Source organism: Bison bison, unplaced genomic scaffold (assembly GCF_000754665.1).
Source record: "Bison bison bison isolate TAMUID 2011002044 unplaced genomic scaffold, Bison_UMD1.0 scf7180017864264, whole genome shotgun sequence".
Taxonomy (NCBI): Eukaryota; Metazoa; Chordata; class Mammalia; order Artiodactyla; family Bovidae; genus Bison; species Bison bison.
The window spans coordinates 639,242-646,847 of NW_011494836.1; positions in this window are offsets into that span (position 1 = coordinate 639,242).

The window sequence follows — 7,606 nt, forward strand, 5'->3', positions numbered from 1 at the left end:
GATCTAGATTTGTGAAATAGATATTATTTCTCAAAGACATACTATAATTTTTATACTTATATACAGTTTTAAAAAACAATGATTAGACTATTAAAATACCTGTAAAGAATCTGCCTGCGGATGCAGGAGACACAGGTTCAATCTCTGGGTTGGAAAGATCCCCTGGAGAAGAAAATGGCAACCCACTCCAGTATTCTTGCCTGGCAAATACCATGGTTTTGATTAAACCATTGAGTGCATCACTGTTGAGAAAACATTTGAATTGTAAAGTATATCTATGTCACACATATGACAATACTAGCTGCTGAAATAACAAGCCATTGTTTTGCAGTAAATTGTGTCCCCTAAAGAAGATATGTTGGAGTCCTAATTCCTAGTACCTAATTATGTGATCTTATTTGGAGTCTATATAAGAATAATCAAGTTAAAATAAGTTCATTAAGATGAGTCTTAATCTAATATGACTGGTGTTATTTAAAAAAGGGGGGGAAATTTTGGACACAGTGAGTGATATGCACAAAAGGAGAACTTCACAAAAAGAGAACCTCATGTGAAACACTGAAACTTTGTTGCCACAAGCAGATAACCCCCAGAAGTTAGAAACAGAACAAAGTCTTCTCTACCTCCAGAGGGAGCATGGCCCAGTAGACTCCTTGACTTTGGCCTCCAGCACTGTGAGACAATAACTTTCTATCATTCTGAGCTCCTCAGTTTCTGACATTTTGTGACAGCAACCCTAGGAAATCCATACAACCATAATATCATTATTACCTTAATTAGGATATACCACCACCAAGAAACTGGTAATCTCTTAAAATAGCTGAATTCTGATGAAGTGTTAATCTCTCAAATGCTGTTATACACATTCAAACCTTAAAAGTCAGTTTATTCACAGGTTTATAACTTTACTCATATACCTTTACTCATCAGTTGTCTGGTCTGAATTTAAATTGAGAACATTGCTTGTCCTGAGCTTTCTAGATAGTCTGTTATTAGATAGTAGGTCAACTGTATAGTTGAATGACTGACTACAGTTTTTAGTTTTCAGTGGGATGTTGTGATGACCAAATTTGAAACTGTAATTCCTAAATGCTTAGAAATAGAAAACTTGCATGCTAAAAAAAAAAAATAAAAAATCCAAACTGCCAATGATTTAAGTCTGATTTTTAAGTAACGTGTTTTCCTTCCTTTTAAATGGTGTTTTTATTTGTCTTATTTAATCAGTGCATGACTTATTCCAAGCCTGGGCTAGTAAAGTTTATGTAATAAGATACTTAGTGGAATGGATGTTAGCTTTGCTCTGTGTGCTGGGCCTACCATTAAGTCATCTGGAGTATGTTGAGCTAAGACAAATGTATTAAAACTTATATCATTACAAATCTATAGTCATTATTTCTTTAGGTAGCAAAACAGCAAAGAGAGTTATTTCTAGGGTTAAAATGAAAATTATTTAACCTTTTAAAGCTATTTGCAAAATATGTGGCCTCAAATGGAAATTTTCACTAACTTTGTTAATAAAGGGATTTTTTAACCACGTCTACTCATAAAAACCAAACTATACACAAAATAAGATGATGAATTAGGAAGGAAATGCTGTTAAGAGAATTACTCTAAGCATGAGGAAACTATTAGACAAGAGTTTTCAGTAGTCTAAAATTCTGAGATTTGATTTTTAAATGATGAAACATCCAATAAGCCAAATGACTCTGCATAAACATGTACATGGAATAAATTATTCCAAATGAAAGCATGGATATTATTTGTTCAGCTGTTTTAGTGGTTGGAGCGTTCGGAACAAAAGCTATTATTGTTCAATGTATTTTTTCACAGGAAATAGACAGTGGCAAACATACAGTAGTTCAACACATGAGATCAGAGACATGGTTTTTATAGTAAACCAAGAACAGATGTTGGAACGATTCGAGACCTTTGCAGGAATTATTAGTTATGTTTGCCTTTGAAAGCAAAGAAAGTTTATAGAGACTCACATATCTGATTATATTAAGAAACAGACAGGTTTTCAAATCCAAAAGCTTTAATTCATTCAAGCTCAAAGTTTCTGCTGCATAAATTTTGAATGCCCTACTCAACACTGTTGCAAATAATTACAATAAGTTCCATGCCACCCTATTATAAAAACTACTGAGCCCTCACATATAACCTAAGTACCCCTATTCACTAAAAATCATATAGAAATAGGATTTATGCTACAGGCAAAAATCAGTATTTAATAGCAATCACTGAAATCAATTGATTTACATACATTAGCAAAAATAAATTCTCTACGTACTTGGAAGGCATATTTTCTGAGGCTGAACTAAAAGCTAACATGTAGCCTTTTACCATGTATGAAATACCTGTGTAAAATGATTTACCAAATCAGTACCTCTAAGCTACTGACCACTAACTAAGCCCTAAACTTTGCATTGTTCCTTCTCTGCTTTAGGATCTCCATCCCCTGAAAGTGAAAGTGAAAGTCGGTCAGTCACATCCAACTCTTTGCGACCCCATGGACTGTATAGTCCATAGAATGCTTTAGGCCAGAATACTGGAGTGGGTAGGTGTTCTCTTCTCCAGAGAATCTTCCAAACCCAGGGATCAAACCCAGGTCTCCCACATTGCAGGCAGATTCTTTACCAGCTGAGCCACAAGGGAAGCCCAAGAATACTGTTGTGGGTAGCCTATCCCTTCTCCAGGGGATTTTTTTCAACCCAGTAATCTAACCAGGTCTCCTGCGTTGCAGGCAGATTCTTTACCAACTGAGTTATCAGGGAAACCCTATCACTCCTTAAGAGACATTCTCAGTTCCAGTGATTCTCCCCTACTCTGGAGTACTCCTTGGGCAATGTCATGCATCGATTGGGCTCAGTCACTCAATCGTGTCCGACTCTTTGCAACCCCCTGGACTGTAGCTCACCAGGCTCCTCTGTTCATGGGATTTTCCAGGCAAGAATACTGAAGCAGTTTGCCATTTCCTTCTTCAGGAGATCTTCCTAACCCAGGGATCGAACCCACGTCTCTTAGGTCTCCTGCATTAGCAGGCAGGTTCTTTGCCACTAGAACCACTTGGGAAGTCCTTGATACCTTGATTAACACCTGGTTAAATCCAATTCACGTCCTACTCTGAACCTATATCTGTATCTCCAATTATGATTAAAGAAAATGTCCAACTTTGCTGATTAACCTTATTTATTCTTTTCTTAAAATTTTGAGGCTTTATTGAATTTGTTACAATACTGCTTCTGTTGTGTATGTTCTGGTTTTTTGACTGTGTGGCATGTGGGAGCTTAGCTCCCTGATCAGGGATCGAAACTGCACCCTCTGTATTGAAAGGTGAAGTCTTAACCACTGGACAGCCAGGGGAGTCCCTGATCAGTCTTATTTTAAATTTATGACTTTTAACTTCAGATGACTCCTTAGTGCTGCCTAATAATAATTTTATTATTTCATTCTCCCAAGGACTATTTCATATCTTTTCCATTCTAATATTATTTCCAGATACCCTCCCCATCCATACACAGACACACATGCTTTTAATGATGTTTCCTCTGACTTCACTGAGAAAATGGAACTAATCATTAGCGATTTTACAGAAGCTCCACCACCAAATTTACCAATTTATCTGTATTTCAACCTACTTTTTTCCTGTTTTAAGGGATATATTGTCTTTCCTTCTAAATTTAACCAGTAAATTTCTACCTGGATCCTACCCTCTCTAGCTCATACTAGACGGGCATTTTGGTTTGTTTATTTCATACATGATTTGGATGGTTCTAATCACCATATATATATACAGTAAAATATAGTAAACAAAAATGGACTAATTTTTAAAACTTTCCTATTTCCCCTTCTATTCCAGCTACCTCTCCAATACAGTGCTTCCATTTACAGCAAAACTTATAGTATTGTCTATTCTATGATATGGAAAATATACCTCAATAAAGTCCTTAAACAAAGTGCTGTTAACTTATTGTCTACACATTCTCACTTAAACCCACTGAATATAGATGTCCAGGTTCATAAAGCTCAAAAGTCTCCAAACAGGTTCAATCTAGAGGACTTCACAGAAACACATGACAATTAAATTGCTGAAAATCAAGAAAAAGAGATAATTTTGAAAACAGCAAGAAAAAAAGCACGTTTTCATACAGGAGGGAATACCCATAAGACTGTCAATACAATTCTCAGGAAAGACCCTGCAGGCCAAGAAAGAGGACGATGATACATTCAAAGTGCTGAAAGAGAAGAGGGAGGAGGGAGTTAGAGGTGACCCAAATGAGATGAGGTGAATCAATAGTGGAGAGAGTGAAGACCCCAAATAAAAGTTGAGGAGATTCAACTCCACTAGACTTGCCTTACAAGAAATACTAAAGGAAGTTCCCCAAGCTGAAATGAAAGTATGATAATAAGTAACATGAGAACATATGAAAGTGTAAAACTCACTGGTAACAGTAACTATTTAGTAAAATCCAGAAGACTTTAAAAATGTAAAGGTGTCATATAAATCACTTTTACCTCTAAGATAAAGGTTAAAAGGCAAACATATTAAAACTATAGTTACAATACTTTGTTTATAATACAGTATGAAAAAATATAAATTGTGACACAAAATGTGAAGCAGGTAGTAACAGAACAGCATTTTCAATGCAGTTGAAGTTGTTGTTAGCGTAAAGTAGATTGTTATGACCATAAGGAGATTTATGTAAGCTTCATGGTAACCTCAGGCTTCCCCAGTAGCTCAGTGGGTAAAGAATTACCCACTGGGTAACGTGGATAAAGTGCCAATGCAGGAGATGCAGAAGACATGGGTTAGATCCTTGGGTTGGGAAGATCCCCTGGAGGAGGAAGTGGCAATGCACTCTAGTATTCTTGCCTAAAATAATCCCATAGACAGGGGAGCCTGGTGGGCTACAGTCCAAAGGGTTGCAAAGAGTCAGGCACAACTGAGTAGACACACATGGTAATCACAAAGCAAAATCCTATAAGAAACACACAAAAGATAAACATAAAGGAAGCAAAACATACACTGGAGAAAATCATCAGATCACAAAGAAAGGCAGTGAGAGAAGAAGATAGAAACAAAGCAACCAGACAACAATGAACTAAATGGCAATAGTAAACTTTAATCTCTCAACAATTACTTTAATTATTCAGTTCAGTTGCTCAGTCATGTCCGACTCTCTGCAACCCCATGAATTGCAGCACGCCAGGCGTCCCTGTCCATCACCATCTCCCGGAGTTCACTCAAACTCACATCCATCAAGTCGGTGATGCCTTCCAGCTATCTCATCTTCTGTTGTCCCCTTCTCCTCCTGCCCCTAATCCCTCCCAGCATCAGAGTCTTTTCCAAAAATGAGTCAACTCTTCGCATGAGGTGGCCAAAGTACTGGAGTTTCAGCTTTAGCGTCATTCCTTCCAAAGAAATTCCAGGGCTGATCTCCTTAAGAATGGACTGGTTGGATCTCCTTGCAGTCCAAGGGACTCTCAAGAGTCTTCTCCAACACCACAGTTCAAAAGCATCAATTCTTTGGTGCTCAGCTTTCTTCATAGTCCAACTCTCACATCCATACATAACCACAGGAAAAACCATAGCCTTGACTAGACGAACCTTTGTTGGCAAAGTAATGTCTCTGCTTTTCAATATGCTATCTAGGTTGGTCATAACTTTTCTTCCAAGGAGTAAGCATCTTTTAATTTCATGGCTGCAGTCACCATCTGCAGTAATTTTGGAGCCCAAAAAAATAAAGTCTGACACTGTTTCCCCATCTATTTCCCATGAAGTGATGGGACCAGATGCCATGATCTTCGTTTTCTGAATGTTGAGCTTTAAGCCAACTTTTTCACTCTGCTCTTTCACTTTCATCAAGAGGCTTTTTAGTTCCTCTTCACTTTCTGCCAGAAGGGTGGTGTCATCTGCATATCTGAGGTTATTGACATTTCTCCCACCAATCTTGATTCCAGTTTGTGCTTCTTCCAGCCCAGCATTTCTCATGATGTACTCTGCATATAAGTTAAATAAACAGGGTGACAACATACAGCTTTCAAGTACTCCTTTTCCTATTTGGAACCAATCTGTAGTTCCACGTCCAGTTCTAACTGTTGCTTCCTGACCTGCATACAGATTTCTCAAGAGGCAGGTCAGGTGATCTGGTATTCCCATCTTTTCAGAACTTTCCACAGTTTATTGTGATCCACACAGTCAAAGGCTTTGGCATAGTCAATAAAGCAGAAATAGATGTTTTTTGTGGAACTCTCTTGCTTTTTCGATGATCCAGCAAATGTTGGCAATTTGATCTCTGGTTCCTCTGCCTTTTCTAAATCCAGCTTGAACATCTGGAAATTTATGGTTCACGTATTGCTGAAGCCTGGCTTGGAGAATTTTGAACATTACTTTACTAGCGTGTGAGATGAGTGCAATTGTGTGGTAGTTTGAGCATTCTTTGGCATTGCCTTTCTTTGAGATTGGAATGAAAACTGACCTTTTCCAGTCCTGTGGCCACTGCTGAGTTTTCCAAATTTGCTGGCATATTTGAGTGCAGCACTTTCACAGCATCATATAAGTATATGCAATTCCCCAATAAAGACATAAAGTGATGGAATGGATGTAAAAATAAACCCAACTTTATGCGATATGCAAGAGGATCACTTCAGCTTTCAGAACATACACAAACAGTTATTGAAGGGAGGGAAACAGATATCCCATGTAAATGGAAAGCAAAGGAGAGCAGAGATGGCTATATTTATATCATACAAAATATATGTTAACACAAAAGACATAATAGTGACAAAGAGAGCCATTATATAATTATAAGAAGGTGAGTTCATCAAAAAAGATATAACAATCATAAATATTTGTGCACTCAATATTGGAGCACCTAAATGTACTAAGAAAATACTAACATCTGAAATGAGACATAGACAACTATACAAGAATAGTAAGAAACTTCAATACCTAATTTTCAACAAAGGATAGGATATCCAGAGAAAATCAACACAGAAACATTGGATCTGAACTGCACTTTAGAGAAAATGATCCTAACAGGATTAAATAGAACATTGTATCCAACAGAAGCAGAATATATTAATACATTTTTCTCAAGGACATGTGAGGCATTTTGTAGGATAGATCATATATTAGGATATACAACAATTCTTAACAAACTTAGAACGATTGAAATCATAGCAAATATACTTTTTATGACACTAATGGTGTAAAGCTAGAAATAAATAACAGAAGGAAAATAGGAAAACTTCCAATACTTGGAACTTTAACTATACATTCCTGAAAAACAAATGGGATCAAAATTAAATCAAAAGGGGAATTTTAAAAGTCTGGAGGCAACTGAAAACAGAAACACAATACACTAAAACTTCTGGGATGCAGCAAAATCTAGTCTTAAAAGGGAAGTTTGCACCTGTAAATTTCTGCTGGGTTATTCAACAGGTTCATTTGGGTTTTTCCATAAAATGAATATAATATCGTTTAGTTGTCTTGAACTTTATTCGAAACAATTTTGTTAGATTGCATTGTGACAGCTGTCATCTCAGCATACATTTTTTTAAAATGTATCAAAATTGGTAACTTTTAAGACACAGTTTTTTGAGG